We start from the raw sequence: 17,531 nt of genomic DNA, 5'->3' as shown, positions 1-17,531 counted from the left end.
TGACAGCCGAATGGTTAGCGCATGCACGTTGTATCATAAGGTTCGTCATTAAATCAACGGGCGGGGTTTCGATTCCTCGCTTGTACATGACAAGAAGTAAGGTCGCCCGTCCAACCTTGTGGGTTTTCTCAGAACTCCGGTTTCCTCCTACTGCTAAAGACCCTGACGCGCAAGCAAATTTTTGAAATAAAATTGAACCATATGTTAGTCCCAAAATGACCTTGTTTGTGTCGAGTGGACTTAAACCCCATTTCTCCCTAAATCTAATGTTTGTTACAATAACAGATATAAAATATTTAGAGAGTGGGGTTTAACATCCACTCCACACAAACTAGGTCATTTCGGGACTAACATATTGTTCATTTCTGTTTCAATAATTCGCTTATGCGTAGGGGTCTTTAGAGCTGGGAGGAAACCGTAGGACCCGGAGAAAGCCCACAAGGTTAGACAGGTGACCCTACTCCTTGTTATGCAAAACAGGGGAATCGAAACCACGGCAGTTGACTGAATGACAGACCTTATGATATAACGCGAACCAATCGGCCATCCAACTCCCACCCAGTAAAAATTTGAAAAAATGGGATGATAGAAAATTTGAAACTACTACTTTAATAAGTATACATTTATATCAGACAACCACATGGTGATGTAATTTAGATAATATTATTTATTAATGACAGTATATCAGACAATCTGATTAAGATTAGCATACATTTAGTGTAGACTATGAAATTGCTAGCCATGTACCGGTAATTTAGATTATAAATTATTACTAGACTGTGTCCATGTACATTGTGTACATAATATATTTAGATAAGTAATAATGTAATAAGATTATATATATATATATACATTGCATCTTGCATCATATGTGTGAAATAGGCTTACATATTATTAGAGACCTAGTGTTAAACTTTAATTAATTAATGTGTTAGGGTAGATTGCCTTCGATTAAGAAATAAAATGAAATGAAATGGGGTTTAACGTCCTACTCCTATACTGGGCTAATGAAGACAGGCGTACACATACAGTGTGCTATGAGGGAAATTTTGCCCGGACAGCGGCACAACATCCTACTCTTATATCGAATTCCAACTGTCAAAAGATCTTTTACGTGCACGCCAGTGTGTACACGGGACCTCGATTTTTCATCCCATCCAAATAACTAGACGGCTGTCCTTGTCAGGCCCTCCTTCCTGCATCACTGACAAGGGGGAATCTGGATGAACTTTCTCGGCCAATGCAGGGATTGAACACCCGACCTCAGGAGTCAACTGGTGGGGGTTTCGATTCCCCGTTTGTGCGTGACAAGGAGTAGGGTCGCCTGTCCAACCTCATGGGTTTCCTCCGGTTTCCTCCCACTGCTAAAGACCCCTATGTGCAAGCGAATTATTGAAATTAAGTTGAACCATGTGTTGGTCCCGAAATGACCTAGTTTGTGTCGAGTGGACATTAAACCCCATTTCTCTCTCTCGTTATATTTTATCATTACTTGATAATGACTAGAGAAGCCTAGTCGAAACGTCACTCAGTAATAATCAGTAATTGTGACCTGTATAATATAAAAGAACTGTAATATGTGACCATAATTAAGATTGACTTGTTTCCTGAATAATTAGAGCGACGTCGTTGATTAATGTAATCCCCTAGTAATTATAAGGGTATTAGAGGTCATCAATTATAATTGGATATAATGTTAATGTATAGATAGACGAAAACAGTCCAAATGTAACGACAGTCGTTTGTGCCTACTTAGACCATTCTACACAGGTGTATCGGCCTGGGCGCTGTTTCTCGAAATCTTAACTAAAGATAAAATCCAAATTTTAGTAGATACTTCAATTTTGATTGGCTAAGCACTGAAATCAATCTAATATTATCCAATCAAATTACTAAAATCTGGATTTTATCTTAGTTAAAATTTCGTGAAACAGGCTCCTGGGCCCTGTTTCACAAAATTTTAACTAAAGATAAAATCCAAATTTAAGTAAATACTTCAATTTTGATTGGCTAAGCACTAAAATCAATCTAATATTATCCAATCAAATTACTAAAATTTGTATTTTATCTTAGTTAAAATTTCGTGAAACGGGCCCAGGCCCTTAGCAAGCTTGTTGGCTGCAGAAGGGGCAGTGAAGATTTTATAATGGTTTGGGGTGGAATCGGCCTGAACCAGAGAGTGGGTCCTGTGTGTTCCAAAATCTTGGTCCAGTGGAGCAAACCATTTTTTCAGGTTGGCATTGCCCCCCCCCCCCACTTGCCCCCTTGACTATGGGGCTGGTATTGGCCATTTGTAATTACTTCTGCATTGCTTTCTCGGATAATATGCTGTTCTCTTTTCATTACAAATGGCACTCAAACAATGTTGTGTACTAATTTTAAAACTTTCATTCTGCCACAGAATCCCATATTTTTACGTCAAGATAACCAAAGTCATAATTATTAAAATCAATCTGACTAAAATAGAGATCTATATTTCATGTCGCTTTTTTATACTTTCGATGGCTTACACTACATGAAAATATGACAAGTTGTTTCGGGAGGTCGCATCAGAGGTCATACGAGCAGCTTTTGACCGTAGGATGTCAGACATTTGATTAACCAATCAGCATTGGTATTTCTACTAGATTACCCACAGTTCTGTGCACATCAAGCCAAAAGCTTGCCGTAACAGACCATTGCATTGGCTAATCCCTCACATCGTCAGATCACGTGGCTAAGTGGGTAAGACGCTGGCAGGAGGTCCGGTGTTCGATCCCCGCATTGGCCGAGAAAGTTCATCCAGATTTTCCGGTGTGGTTCCCCCTTGTCAGTGATGCAGGACGGAGGGCCTGACAAGGACAGCTTTCTAGTCGTTCGGATGGGACGAAAAAACCAAGGTCCCGTGTACACATTGGCGTGCACGTAAAAGATCCCTTGACAGTTGGAATTCGATAAGAGTAGGCCGTAGTGCCGCTGTCCAGGCAAAATTTCCCTCATAGCACACTGTATGGCGTATGCCCGTCTTCATTAGCCCAGTTCGGAGCAGAACAGTAGGACGTTAAACCCCATTTCATTTCATTTCAGAACACTTCAATGACAACAGGGGGTTGGGTGCAGGGGCGGATTGGGGCCTAAAACCGGCCCGGGCTCCCGTGTTGGAGCGGCCCCGTTTACTGACCGCGGAGCCCGGATAGGGGGTCCGGGGCTCTCCCACGGGAAAATTTTGAAAAATGAACCCCAAATATGCGATTTGGTGGCATATCTGATTATAATCTCTGTCAAATAATATATCTCATAAATCGATTAATTTAGGCCAAAACCCCGACCGGCAAGTAATTTATAACCATCAACCTGTGGAATTATCATATTATTAATCAACGTATTATCATTGTATCGTCATGAAGCAAGAGTCAAGAGAATTTAACTGGGTAAAAAATGGGACTAGTTGAGAGAATTTTGACCATTTGAGTAACCAGATAGGAATATTGAATAAGTAGGAATATTTTCATTGAAAAATGTCACATTTTTTATCCGGGAGCGCTAGTTGATTCCTCATGTAATGGAAGGCCACGAGACACAGTGGTACAGAGTGACGAAAGTGAAATTCTGTAATTTCATCTCTGAAAATAACGAGTTAATAACAATGTCAAGGAATGTTTAACACCAGCCTCAGGAAATCGTCTCGCACTCATATTCAGCCAGCAGACCAGCTATCATAAAATTTTGCTGAGGCCTTAAAATTGAATTTTTTTGGGAGTTACGAACCATAGGCAGATGTTTCTGGCGTATCCCCACAAACAGGATGCAGGTGACTTAATAATTAGTAAATTTGCGGGCGACAGTGTCGGGTGAATCCGATGAATATTTCGGATGAAATTCGGAATCCCCATTGCAGGATTCCGAATTCCAGCCCACACCCAGCACACCCGGCCCAGAAAGTCTATTATACCAGCCCATTGCAGACTCCAGTGATGGCGTGGCGGCCCGTTAAAGCCACCGGCCACATACAACATGACCATCATCGCTCCATGGTCGGTCCAATACCCCCCCCCCCCATATAATGTTCAGCAGAAAAAGTTTTTTTTAGACGAATTGGACAAAATTATTTTTTTCATTTTTTGACCGACCGGCCCTTCGGGCGATTGCCCGATGGCCCAATCCGCTCCTGGTTGGGTGGCCGAACGGTTAGCACATTCGCGCTGTATCATAAGGCCTGTCATTGAGTCAACTGACGGGGTTTCGAGCCCCCGGTTATACGTGACAAGGAGTAGGGTCGCCTGTCCAACCTCGTGGGTTTTCTCCGGGTCCTCCGGTTTCCTCCCACTGCTAAAGAACCCTACGCGCAAGCGAATTATTGAAATAAAATTAAACCGTGTGTTAGTCCCGAAATGACCTAGTTTGTGTCAAGTGGACGTTAAACCCCATTGCTCTCTCTCTCACATTGACTAATAGTTCGGTGGCTGAATGGGGGAATCGCCACCTGAGCTGTGAATTTATGAGGCCAAGTTTTTCTAGACCAGTTTTTTGCGTAGATTCCGAATCTGGGTGGTGATCAGTCGTTTGAGGGGGCGTTTTCGAGATATGGGGGGGGGGGGGTCCAATGTCTACAACTGGGGGGAAAATGTGATTATGTTGACATCAATGATGATCATGTTATATATTAATAATACATAGATTTCTAGGACTGTCCATCTCTAAATAAGTGTATATGATGCCCCTGGACAACTGTTTTGATTTCTTGGGTTGGGGGATGCCGGTGTGCGTGTGTGGAAGGATGGGGTGGAGGATAAAATTGGCGGGAAATGAGTTCACGTTGATTTAAATGATGATTTTCTTAGAGCTTGATAAAAACATTACTTTTCTTTTTCGCTGCCCATCTCTAAAGCTTCGTCTACACTAGGCTTGAAAAAGCCGGCTTTTTAAAAACCCGGTTTTTTCAAAACCCGTTTTTTTCAAAACCCGGCTTTTTCAAGTGTAGCGTCTACACTGACTGAACGGAAAAAGACGATGAACACCGACCTTCGTTATTTGTGGAACTTCCGGTTTATTTATTACGCCATCGGCTTCAGTCAATTTTGCAGAGATAATGACATCCGGGTACTTGATAAATCCCGGATTTACCGTCTACACACATAAAATTGCCGGTTTTTTGAAAAAGCCGGCTTTTTGATTTTGAAAAATCCCTCAATAATTGCCGGATTTTAAAAAGCCGGCTTTTACGATTGAGAAATTGAAAAAGCCGGCTTTTAGGAAAAAACCGGGATTTAAAAGGCTAGTGTAGACGGTGAATGCTGCTAGTGTAGACGTAGCTTAAATATGTGTATAAGATTCACATTGTATGGGGGGATGGGGGGGGGGCCAAAATTGACCTGAAAAGTGGCTTTTCGTTAGCTTTTTCTTCGTTCAGTACCAATTTCGTCATTTAAAATATTAAATTATAATGCAATCTGATTAAAACACAGATCCTATTTCGTTCCGTTTTTTATAGTTCAAAATTTGGTTTTACTTGTCTTCATAACATTAGGATCTGGAAGAGTTGTTATATAAGCCGCGTTCTGGTTAATGTGGGGGTCTGCGATATCACCTCGGTGGAAGCGGACGTAAAATACAACTAACTCACACACATAATGTGGGGGATTAGACAATGAAACGGTCTGTTACGGTGTGTTCTTGTCAAAGCTGGTTAATTAATCAATGTCCGACGTCATTGGGTCAAAAACCGATCGTATGACCTCTGACACCACCTCCCACTACAACCGTCTCCGATCTTCATGTAATGTATGCCATCGAAAGTATAAAATCTAGATCTGTATTTTGATTATAACAGTACTTTTCAAGAGATCTGGAAATGTAATTAAAAAAAACACAGTAAACAAGAGACTGTCATAATGTGGGGGATTAGACAATGAAACGGTCTGTTACGGCGTGTTCGTGTCAAAGCTGGTTAATTAATCAATGTCCGACGTCATTGGGTCAAAAACCGATCGTATGACCTCTGACACCACCTCCCATTACAACCGTCTCCGATCTTCATGTAATGTATGCCATCGAAAGTATAAAATCTAGATCTGTATTTTGATTATAACAGTACTTTTCAAGAGATCTGGAAATGTAATTAAAATAAACACAATAAACAAGAGACTGTCATGTTTAGATGTTAGTTTATTCTTATATTCTTCATCAGAAGATTCAAAATCAAAGTTCATAATATGAGCGGGATAAATATCTTATTTATGGGTGATCAACAGCTTGCATATATCCTTTGGATATGCTCCAGATACCCATTCGCATAGTAAATCTTCATTCCAGCCTTGTATTGTATCGCAAGGTCATTTTGTTCGATCCTTGGTTTTGCAATCTGACTCCATATTATTGCTACATAAGTGTTGCGTTTAATGTGCAGACTACCCAGGCAAGATGGTAATAAAGAAAGAAAACTAAAATTCCTCCAGAAAATCTTTCTTCTAATGTCATCTACTGATGTAAGTCGCCTTTCGCCGTACATGGTACAAACAATTATTTCTAGTCCAGTAATTACGTCATCAGAAGCATCATTTGCCTGTCCCAGCTCTTTAAAAATTGTTAGAAATTTGAAATTATCTTGTAAAAGAAAAACAGATAGTCATTACCACTGAAAACATGCAGGCCGAGATATTCCTCGACACTTAAGCGGTGGACACACTAGCCGAATCAAACAGGTTTGATTAGTTAGTGTTAGTTGTATTTTACGTCCGCTTCCACCGAGGTGATATCGCAGACAAACAGGTTTGATATATTCGGCCGATTTATATTCGCCTGGTGTGTCCGCTTCGCCGAAGCATTCGACCGAATATAGAATTCATTAGCCAATCACCACTCATATCGAGAAGTCACGTGATAGATTGAAGACATAGACGCCGCCATGTTTAATTATGTGACGTGAAAGGTGATGCAATCGACAGGCTGATCGGGCGAAACGTTCGGCTAGTGTGTCCAGTGTCCACCCATTCGGCGGAATAAAATTCGGCGCCGATTGATTCGGCCGAACGGTTCGGCTAATGTGTCCACTGCTTTAATTCAAGATTAGTATTGAAAGTGTCGAGAATATCCTGGAACTGACAACAAACCACGAGGACACCAAATTTAGGTCACCTACTCCTCTTCACATTGCAAATTGATGGAGGCGCTGAAACAAATTGTATTTTGTGTTCTTGCTCGGGTGAAATAGACATCCATCCCAATCGTTCTCCTCGCAAACGATGGTCCAAAAATAGGCTACACATTTTGATCGATGAGACGAGCAAAGGTAGAAAATATCGCGGAAGGCGCTTTACATCAGTAGATGACGCTAGAAAAAACATTTTCTGGGTGAAAAAAATAACATGGCTGGAATGAAGATTTACAATGTGAACTGGTATCTGAAGCATATCCAAAGGATCTATGCGAGCTGTTGGTAAGCAACCAAGAAGATATTTATCTCGCTCATATTATGAACTTTTGATTTTGAATCTTCTGATGAAAACTAAGGAATAAACTAATATCTAAACATGTCTCTGATTTACTTTGTTTTTTATTTACATTTCCAGATCTCTTGAAATGTTCCATCATAATTTAATATTTTGAATGATCAAATATAGGTACTGAAAGAAAAACCTAACGAGAAACCACTTTTAGGGTAAATATTGAACCAAATGATTTCTGTCCTCAAAAATACATGTTGCCGCCCCCCCCCCCCCCACACACACAATGGGAATCTTATACACATATTTATAGAGGTGTTTCAGCAAGTTCTAAGAAAATAATCATTTAAATCAACGTGAATTCATTTCCCGCCAATTTCCCCCCACCCCCTCCTTGCCACACAGCACACCTGTAACCATGCACCCACCCCACCTCGCCACAAATCAAAACAGTTGTCCAGGGGCATTATATACACTTATTTAGAGATGGACAGTCCTAGAAATCTATGTTTTATTTATATATAACATGATCATCATTTATGTCAACATAATCACATTCCCCCCCCCCCCCCAATTGTAGACATTGGACCCCCTATATCTCGAAAACGCCCCCTCAAACGCCTGATCACTACCCAGATTCGGAATCTACGCAAAAAAACTAGTCTAGATAAACTTGGTCTCATAAATTCACAGCTCGGGTGGCGACCCCCCCCCCCCCCCATTAGCCACCGGACTATAAGTTCGATAATGATCATTTTCTGCCGAGGGAAAGCAGAGCGATAAGCAATTTGATTGGTCGAGACTTTGGAACACAATAACTCTCCTTCTAATTGAGCTAGAATGTGGTCCGACTTACTGTAGGTGTTCATTAGGTGAATGCCTTGATGGAGTTCGATGATTGATCAAGACTTTGGTACATAACAACTCGGCTTTTAATTGAGGTAGAATGTTTAAACTTGATGTAGATGTTCATTAGGTGAATGTCTTGACTGAGTTCAAAGGTTAACATTTCGAGCTGGAGCTAAGCAGAGCTAATCAATTTCATTGGTCGATACTTTGGGACAAGATATCTTTGATTCTATCTGATAGAGAGTGACGAAACTTAGTGTATAGTTAAAGGACAATATTGGTGTCAGTCATTATAAAATATGAGAGAGAGAGAGAGAGAAAGATGGGGTTTAACGTCCACTCGACACAAACTAGGTCATTTCGCGACTAACATATGGTTTCAATTTTATTTCAATAATTCGCTTGCGCAGGGGTCTTTAGCAGTGGGGGGAAACCGGAGGACCCGGAGAAAACCCACGAGGTTTATAAAATATGTGATAGAGATCGTTAAATACATCCCAAATATAATTTTAACACAGAGATCATTGCTACGGGAGATGTCTAACAAGCACGTGAAGAAACGCGAAGTGACGTCAAACATGAGTTGTCCTTCTACAGTAAAAAACTGACTGAAGTAACGAGCGGTAACAGACAAACGATCGAATTTCATTTCACTGAAAAGTTGTTATATCTGACGATGAGAGGATATCTGACAATTAAAAAAAAAGAATTGGCTGTCAGTAGATAAAAGATAACGAACAAATTAGAAAAAGTCCGTGCATTACCATGTTTTAATTAAGAACAGAATGAATAAAAACGGGGGAATGCACGGGATTTTTCTATTTTTTCTCGTGTCCCTTATCTAGTGACAGCCAATTCTATTTTTGAATTGTGAGATATCCTCTCACCGTCCCATATAATAACTTTTCAACTTCGACGGAATTATCAGTGAAATGAAATTCGATCGTTTGTCTGTTACCGCTCGTTACTTCAGTCTGTTATATAGAAGGACAACTCGTGTTTGTCATGTTTGACGTCACTTCCCGTTTCTTCACGTGCTTGTTACACGTCTCCCGTAGCAATGATCTCTGTGTTAAAATTATATTTGGAATGTATTTAACCAGTTCTATCACAGTTGTAATAATGACTGACACCAATATTGTCCTTTAAGTTTTGGAAAGAATAAATGTTCGTCATTTATTTATTTCGGGATGTCAACGCAAGCCTGCGATGTTTACTGGATTAAAATCCCATTTGCTGCTCCACTTTCATTCTTGATTTAATCATGAAATGGATAATTGAGACCATGTTTTTTATCGTACCGACTTCAGTAATGATGATCGAGGCTAGGCCGAAAATTCAATCACTGTAATCTCGGTTTAGAGTGGATCAATTTGACTGAAATTTTCAGCAAATTCCCTTTACATTATCTATTTTTTAACTATTAAGGTGAGAACTGCCAGCTCTTTATCCAATCTCCCATAATCTATCTTTCATATTCGATCCCTGCATTGGCCGAGAAAGTTCATCCAGATTTTCCGGCGTGGTTCTCCCTTGTCAGTGATGCAGGACGGAGGGGCTGACAAGGAAAGCTGTCTAGTCGTTCGGATGGGACGAAAAACCGAGGTCCCGTGTACACATTGGCGTGCACGTAAAAGATCCCTTGGCAGTTGGAATTCGATATAAGAGTAGGCCGTAGTGCCGCTGTCCGGGAAAAATTTCCCTCATAGCACACTGTATGGCGTATGCTCGTCTTCATTAGCCCAGGTTAGGAGCAGAACAGTAGGACGTTAAACCCCATTTCATTTCATTTCATTTCATTTCATTTCATTTCTATCTTTCATAATAGTTAACTTAGGTATGTATGTGGTTTGACTTTGAATGGCTTTGGCTTCAAATTGTTAATTAGTTTATTGTATATGACCTTCTTTAACATGTTGATTGTATCATTGTCCTCATTGAAACGTTGTAGATAATAAACCTAGTAAATGTCATCCATAAAGCTGTCTGTTTATGTCAGTTAATGTTACCATAAACAAATGATTTAACCATACATTAGTATTAAGGTAGCCACACCATGAGTCTACAGGCGAGATCATAGCCTATTATTGAACATCAAAGACGAACAGACTGTAAGCATACCTGCTGATCTTACTAATTATTCATACCTGTAATTAACTAATTGTGTGTTGAGAAAATCTGGGAAGAAGTGAACTGTCATAGTGGCACTACGGGGTAGATGTGATTATCCCTCATCACGGCACTAAAGAGGAATTAGCTGTGACATTATCGTCTAGGACTTTCTTTGACTTCACGTTGTGATAACTATTTCCAATGATCAATTAAGCCCGAAACACCTTTTATGTTGTTACTATGTTTATATATCAGCAAACGACAAAGGTTAAATACAGGAAACTACAATATCTTTGATAGTACTTTTCGAGTTATTGAAATATCCACGGTCTGTTTTAATATCCTTTCTAACTCAGACCTAACGGCTTAAACATGGCATACTTCTTGATAGTTATACATAAGGTTCGCGCTAGGATGATGTGTTCACAGCCTCTAAGCCGAAGAGGCTGAGTATGATGTTCCCCTGAGCCCCGAATGACGTCTGAGGGTAAAAAAACCCAGCTCGCTCCTATATAGAAAGTATAATGCGTCATCTATTAGGGCGGGACAATTACCATTTTTGGGTAAGTGTTTCGTATAGACACCGTTTTACGTGAACAATATTCTAGTTAATTGTACTAATATGTGCACGAGATAACTGGACTATAGTACCCTTCTTCCAGAAATGGATACTGACATAACTGTCGATGAGTTAGTTTAAGAAAGTAGTAGATTAATGCAAGCTACTTCATTACCCTAGTTTTCGTCACACATCATGTAGGTAACGAATTTCTATATCAAATAGAACACCTTTCTTAGAACTAAATTAACCCCCATAGTATTAAATTATGAACTTGTTGTATCTATGATGGACCAAAGCCTGTGGAGAAATCTACCTGAAGACTTTAAAGAATGACTGGCTGCTGGATACATGTTCAAAGAACGACAGGCTGCTGGATACATGTTCATGTTTTTATGTGAATCTATTTATAGTCATTTTTATCTTGGTAGGTTCTGGCCAGCTGGTCTAAAAACTTCAATGTTTTTGACCCCAAAGAGTCTCTCTCTCTCTCTCTCTCTCTCTCTCCCTCTCTCTCCACCTCTCCCCACTACCCCCCCCCCCCCCTGCATGTACATGTATCTCCAATCTCTTTACATTCTCTCTATCTCCCTTTCTCCCACTACGTCTATTTCCCTCACTCCCTCTCTCTTTCCCCCTCTCTACCCCTTTCTCTCACTCCCTCTATTTCCCTCATCCCCACTCTCTTCCCCCCTTTCCAATCTCTACCCCCATCTCTCTCCGTCTCTCTGTTATCAAAGATAAATATTCCGTCACTCACTATAGATCGGTAGACCGGAATTCCTTGTGATGAATAACTTTGATGAAGGAAGTATAGGATGAGATCCTGTACATATATTTAGACGGCAATGTAATAGTAATTTTAATTTTCCTGAATCCAAGAAAAGAATGTCGTTTGGTATATACAATGTAGCCCCCCCCCCACTCACTCACTCACTGTTGCCAACTGGTTGGTTTGATCATAAGCGTATCAGACGGAATCAGTTGCGCAAGGGCCGCACTGTATAATCAGGGGGATGGGAAGGGAGGGAGGGAGGGGGTAAACACTTTACAAATATTATTTATTTGAGTGCGCATGGCCATATAAGTAGTGATAAAATCAGGTTATATCCGTCAAATTGCGACGTTTTCTTACCAATTGTACAATTGAAAAAAAAAGTTAGAATTGGACCACAGGATTTACAGCTATGCCCGGAATAGAAAGCCGGGGGGGGGGGGGTGTTTGGATATATACAGGGAAATTCGGGGTTATTCTTCTGAAAGTTTTTCTTTAAACCTGTAACAGGTTATTCTTCCAGGGTAGGTTTTTTTTCATAAGAAAACATGATCTAAGGTTTTTCTTATGGGAATTCTGAGATATTCCCATCTTGCTTACATGTAAACAAAGACGGTTTATAAGCAAGATAAAGTCCTCGACTTCGGTTATGCTGGGGAAGGAAGACTTCAGAAAAAAAAACCTCCACAGAAAAACCTCGGCCTTTTTTTCCCCAGTATAACCTCAGTCTCGTGCTTTATCCCACACTTAGAGGGACCGTTGCAAAATTGCGTCCAAACGAATAACTCGCGGAACTGGATGAGTTGATAGAAAAGGATAAATTAACAAATGTCGATTGTTTTGTCTTATACTGACCCACGGTATATGTTTGACACTGGTTAAGCATTGCACAAAAACTCAAAGGGGCGCAAAACCTTAAAAGCATGACGCAAAGCTCGTCATTGCTTCCATCTCATTTAGCCCCTAGAAGAGAGGGCACTTTTTCAACCTCGCATGGGCATATTTTCGAAAGAGGGGACACACAACCACTCCACTCCCTATATCCTGATTGGAAATCTCATCGGATTCGAGTGCTATCAATTTAAATCAAACATTTCCGGTTACCTATGTTTCTTGCGCATTTATAAGGGCAGATAGGCGGTAGTTACTATACTTGTAACGTTAAACTGTGTGTTTAACGTTACAATTGATACAGTCTAAGACTCCTTACGCAAGTTCAAATACGTTCAAGCGCACAATTGTCAACACATATCATTACAGTTTGTATTGGAATAAGTAATCCTATGACAAATAGTGAAGACTGGACCACTACAATAGTTACCGAACAGTTTTTCTTTGTGGTTATGCGTTCTACAGTGCTCTGAATTTATGTCCGTCCATAATTCTGTATCCGTCCAATTTTTTGCACCTGTATTTCATATTTTGTATATTGGATGTTGTCCTCAAGGGAGGTTCCGATGCACCTGTACTTAATATTTCGTATATTGTATGTTGTCCTCAGGGAAGGTTCCGATGCAATACTGTGTGTCTTGTGTTATAATTGTCATATTGTTATAATTTTATGTACATGTTTATATTGTATGCTGTCCTAAATGGATGTTTCGATGCAATAAAATCGTATCTTATCTTATCTTTGCATAGCGATGTTTCTTGTAATGACGTATTACGCAAGCTGCCAGTTGAAATTTCGCGTAGCAGTTGGGTTTCATCAAATCATATAATTATGCGGTAAGGCTTCATCTTTATTTCAATGGGAATTGATTTATTATATGTTAAGCTATGTGCAGTACTGTTTTGTGTCAGTTTATGTGTAAATTAAGGAAGCTATAGGCCAGTAACCTTTTTGTAGTGATTTGACTAAAAAACTTGCGCAAAGGAACTCTGTAGGACGAGCCACTACTGTGACTGGAGTAGGGCGGAAGACATCAGTAGTGGAACCATTTCTAGGTAGGCAGCTGTCCACCTTGCCTATCCGTCCAGCACGAGTCTGATTTTAGGGTTTAAACGTCCATTTTGAGTTTCCAAAATATCGAGCCATACGTCCTTTAATTCTGAAATTTAAGTATAAGCTGGTGGGTGTCTAAAAATTTGAGTTTCTGTTGTATCGTTTAAAGATTTAGATAAAGAGCTGACGATTCTTGCTGAAATAGCTCAAAAATAGTTAATGTAAAATGAAAATATTGAAAATTTCAGTCAAATTACTTCATTCTGAGCCAAGTTATCAATGTTTGTAGTTTTGACAAGATGTGTGGAATGTGGTAACCAGGGCACTGGTGTGTTCGAGTCTTAGCCTCACTTTCCCATTTCTAAATGGCGAACTGTTCTAATCTAGTTAAAATCTCCAGTATCCGATGACATCGAGAGTTTTTTTTAAACAATATTTTATTCACAGGATACCGAAACAAGTCAAAGGCTTATATTATAAATCGGCTTCCCAAAAGCAAGATACATAAATGATATAAACATATATTATAATTATCAATATACATGTACATGGATTATTAAAGTACATATATTCTATACTAATATTTGTGACTGTCGTTTGTCTGTCTGTTTGTTTGTCTGTCTGTCTGTCTGTTCGGGGTTGGCGGCTACACTTGGTCTGCCCCGAGTCTGAAATTTGGGGTATAGGGGTAGCTCGGACCGGGGAGTAACACTGGCCAGGTGGCGTTAGTCTGCCACTTCCGGTTTCGGAGTTATGACCCCCGAGCGAGGGGTTGGCGGCTACACTAGGTCTGTCCCGATTCTGAAGTTTGGGGTATAGGGGTAGCTCGGACCGGGGAGTAACATAGGCCAGGTGGCGTTAGTATACCACTTCCGGTTTCGGAGTTATGACCCCCGAGCGAAGCTGGATATCCTGCTAGTATATAATAAGATTACAGGAAGAATATAATCATGTTTTAGCTATCATCAGGACCAAGAAGGGGTCGATACTCGACTGCTGAGTTTAAGTTCGTTACCTCAAAATAATGGGCGGCTATTGTAACGTATAACCGACGTTGGTGGGCGGGGCGGGGCGGGGCGGGGCGGGGCGAAGGTCCAATATACAAAGGACATCGAAAAGACTGTATAACATCCATAATGAAACTATTCGACAGGGTGCAGTTATTTGAGTTGATTATTAATTATTAAATTTCAAAGCGCTTGCATTATTTAATAAAATCATGAACAGCACATACAATATTTTCGTTAGTTGATTTGTGTGAATTCGAGTCACCATATAGTAAGATGCGAATCAGGGCCGGCGGAAGCAATTCTTTATTGGGGGGGGGGGCTAACATCCTAGGTCCTTAGGTGAGGGTCCAGGGGCCGTCTAGGCCCGGGAAGCTCTTGGGGGTCTAGATCGTCGGAGATGCTTTCTGAGCGATTTCTGGCTAATAAAACTATTCAGCAATGAAGTGAAATTGTATGTCTTTTTTAACTTCCTTACCATACAAACACAGTCGATGGTGAACTTGACAAAAAATGCATAAAAATACCAAGGTTGTGGACACCCTAGACGTCACAAGTTTTATACGATTTTGATGAAACTTACAATGTATGTTTATTACCGAAAGATCTCGGTTCCTTGCTATATTGGCGCATATAGGACCGTCACTTCCTGGATCAATGCCCCTGTTTGTACGAACAATGACATTTTAGTTTGTGGACCCTGTAGAAGAAATAGTTTTTTTTTGATTGTAAAAACCGTTCAACTATATCAGGTCACAACTTTAATCCCATATTGACGAAACTTGAAATATAGGTCTATCTCCCAAAGATCTCGGTTTTATTACTTTCGATATTGGCATAAATCGGACCATAACTTCATGGGTTATGACCTCTGATTATACGAAAAATCACGTTTTTAGCTTACGGAAACTCTAAAGGTCACAATTTTCATCCTTTCCATATTCGCGCATATCCGATTGTAACTTCCTGGATTATAGCCCCTGGCTGTACGAAAAAAAGGGGTTTTAGCTTGTGTCGGTTACAATTTTTATCCGATTTATCCGTTCGAATATATCACTGTTATACCATAATTACGGTTGAGTTCACATTTCCTGAAGATCGGGTCGAGCTGCCCAACTAAACGCATGTAATACCCGAGTTAGATCTAAATCAAGGTCACCTACAGATTTCACCAAAGTCACAATATGCAAAATTGTAAACAGGGATAGCACCAATCTTAACCCGAGATCTAGCCCTAACCCTCGGCAACAATCACGTGCCCTAGTCCTGATCACATATCGTGACCTTGACGAAATCTGCCGGTGGCTTTAATATTTAAATCTGACCGTAATACCCAGATTGTAGACTATACAGCGGCTTGAATTCTTATCCGATTTTGATGAACCTTAAAATATATATCTTCAATCCAAAGATCTGGGTCCCTTTCGATATTGGCGCGTATTGGATCGTAACTTCCTGGATTATGACCCCCTGGCTGTACGAATTATCACTTCTTTAGCTTATGGGAAGTCTAGAGGTCACAATTTCTATCTTATTTTCAAACATCTTCTACACCATAATTATTTCCTCAAAATGGGACCAAAACTTCCCCGTCAAATAGCCACTCCCCTTTACGAAACTAGTATAATAAAAGCATGTAATACCCAGGTCGTGGACCATCTAGAGGTCACAGTTATATACTCGATTTAGATGAAACTTCAATCGGTATCGTGAACCGTTCACGATGAAACTTAAACTGTGTGTTAAGGATCAAAAGTTCTTGGATGAGGTCGACTTTGGTAGCATCAGACCTTACATTCTAAAGCTATAGCCCCTGCTTTTCACGCAAAATTTGAAATATGTACGGATTTTATAGGCCTTCCATGGGGGCGACCCTCGGAACCGTAGGTCTCTTAACCCAAAGATCGGTATAGAGCATAGCAGGGTTTTCTTCTTCTGAAAGTCTACGTACTAGAAGTCTCACTTTCATGTTAAAATCAAGCCTCTTCTTTTTATTGAATAGTTACGTGCGTGCAATAACCTGGAGAAAATAGTACTTGTGGCCAAATAATTTGCCGCCCCCCCCCCCACTCCGCCGGGCCTGCGAATGTTTTGTTTATCGGGTGGGAGAGTTTTTATAGTTGTTTGTCGTATTAAAATAATTTGGACAGTGTAGAAGGAAGTGGTAACTATCTTCAATGTTATGGCCGCGTCTACACAATGGATTATTTGATACATGCATTATTAATAGTTTATATAACATTTCAGACCTAAAGAAAGACCTGTAATAGACAGATTTAGCTCTTCCATAATGTTTAATTAATAGCTTATATAACATTTCAGACCTAAAGAAAGACCTGCAATAGACAGATTTAGCTCTTGCATAATGTAAGTTTAATAGAGATTAAGTATACGCTGGTGGGTATCTAAAGAATCGAGCCATACTTCCTTTAAATCTGTTGTATCGTTTAATGCAGAATACGCTGGTGGGTGTCTTAAACATCTTGACATTGTGAAAACTCTCTTTAAAGTAGCTTAGTCTTTAACTCAATATTATCCAAAGTCTTCGACTTTGAAAACACGAATTATTTGTCAATTTAAATCAGCACATTTGTCGTGATCTTACCGGGAAAAGATGGGCTTCTGATATCCAATATCTAAGACAAAATAAACATTTTACCATTGGCCCACGAATCGTGTGCCATAATGCGTTTCTGCGCCATTTGTAACAGGGGATTCGAAGAATGGGGCTAGACATATTCCACAAGTCATGTCAAAATGTGACGCCATATTCTTATCTGGAGAGCATGCGTAATAAATACTATCAGTGCAGACTGGAATATCCAGACGCTTGAGATTGCCATTCGACAGAGACTTCTGCCGT

At 40.1% G+C, this 17,531-nt stretch overlaps 1 long non-coding RNA gene across 2 annotated transcripts in view; it reads left to right on the top strand.

Annotated features, from left to right (window-relative positions):
- LOC130012270 (uncharacterized) overlaps positions 1-17,531 on the top strand; it is a 173,377-nt gene that overhangs the window by 119,715 nt on the left and 36,131 nt on the right. The gene's annotated exons all lie outside the window — the stretch shown is intronic.

This window comes from Patella vulgata, chromosome 3 (assembly GCF_932274485.2).
Source record: "Patella vulgata chromosome 3, xgPatVulg1.2, whole genome shotgun sequence".
In the NCBI taxonomy this organism is placed as follows: domain Eukaryota; kingdom Metazoa; phylum Mollusca; class Gastropoda; family Patellidae; genus Patella; species Patella vulgata.
This window is presented reverse-complemented; position numbering and strand designations above follow the sequence as displayed.